Genomic DNA, 1,288 nt, shown 5'->3' on the forward strand with positions numbered 1-1,288 from the left:
TGATGCTACCGGTCTTAAAGGCTATTTTCCTTGGCTTCATGATTCGATAAATGCTGCCATTGAGATATTATTTCTATGTATTCGAAATCAAGTTGTCCTCGGACTAAGGTTCAAGCGCTATAGCATCTAACCAAAAGAGTAGTGTGAGGACACAGGTGTAGCCTAGGCTACCAAACTTCATTTTCTTGCTATTTCCAACCCATGAGATATCGTTTGATGAAAACAGTGTAGACCAGGATTTGTTGAACATATAAAAAGTGCAGCAATATTCATTTTGAATCGAATAACAGAAGTTATCTTTAACAGTTTACGTCTTCCTGAAACACTATCGCCAAGAGTGGCTTTTCGGAATTTGGTAGAGAAACCACGCTTGCTAAAATGAAGTTCGTTAAACAACTCTACGGCTGCCCTTATAAACCTAAAAGTGAAAAACTGGTGACATAGACAGTATCCTACAGGCCTACCCACTACAAAGAATCCTTAATATCTAAAAAAAATATAGCAGGTTTCCTTATACCATCACAGCAACATGTTTAAAAGCCGAGACGGTTTGACACAACCATAGACCTATAGGCCTACTTACTGTTAATCATGCTTAATAACGAGCATGAATTTTCTTTTTAGTTTATGTGGCATGTATAATGTTATTGATGTCATGATTTGGAAATTGAAATAGCCACTGTATATGTCTGCCATATTAATATGTGGTAAATATGTTGAGAGAGAGAGGAGCACACCTAATGTTAACCGGGCAGTGACCTGGCGAACACAAAGTTATATAGGTAAATAAAATTCAGTCTGCTTTACTTACCAGTGAATTGTTATTCCATTTTCCCTTGAAGAATTCACGAGCCCTTCCCTGCAATTTTTAGAAGCACAACGTACCATCATGAAAATAATGAACGAAAAAATCACAGATCACTCTGAGCACATATTCAATATCCGCGTTTCCCGGGTTGTTTGGCGGCTCTGTTGGGGCCTGCAAGTGACGTCACCCCAGTGTTGCCACACCACTGACTTCAACGCTCGCCTAAGTGTTAAATTCATTCAGCTATCGGTAAAATCTATAACGTATAAAAAATATATGCTTTCCTTCACAGTCTAAAGATCATTTCCCATAAACTTTCCTTATCTGGTTAATCACAATCGCTTTTTACATTTATTAAAACAATTTTAAATAGATTTAAGTTACCTGAATTAGATGGAAACCTAAAGCTTTGGCTCTGTTGTCGTCTGCAAATCATTGTCCCCGAAAAATTAACATTCATTGACAGCGAACAATGGCAAC

At 37.6% G+C, this 1,288-nt stretch overlaps 1 long non-coding RNA gene across 1 annotated transcript in view; it reads right to left on the reverse strand.

Moving 5' to 3' along the window:
* The window catches only part of LOC136832245 (uncharacterized), a 56,111-nt gene extending 55,089 nt beyond the window's left edge, over positions 1-1,022 (reverse strand). Inside the window, exon 1 of the long non-coding RNA XR_010851138.1 lies at positions 812-1,022. This is a non-coding gene — a long non-coding RNA (uncharacterized lncRNA). The remainder of the gene's footprint in view (positions 1-811) is intronic.
* Between the last annotated feature and the right edge of the window lie 266 nt (positions 1,023-1,288).

This window comes from Macrobrachium rosenbergii, chromosome 49 (genome assembly GCF_040412425.1).
Source record: "Macrobrachium rosenbergii isolate ZJJX-2024 chromosome 49, ASM4041242v1, whole genome shotgun sequence".
NCBI classification, from domain to species: Eukaryota; Metazoa; Arthropoda; class Malacostraca; order Decapoda; family Palaemonidae; genus Macrobrachium; species Macrobrachium rosenbergii.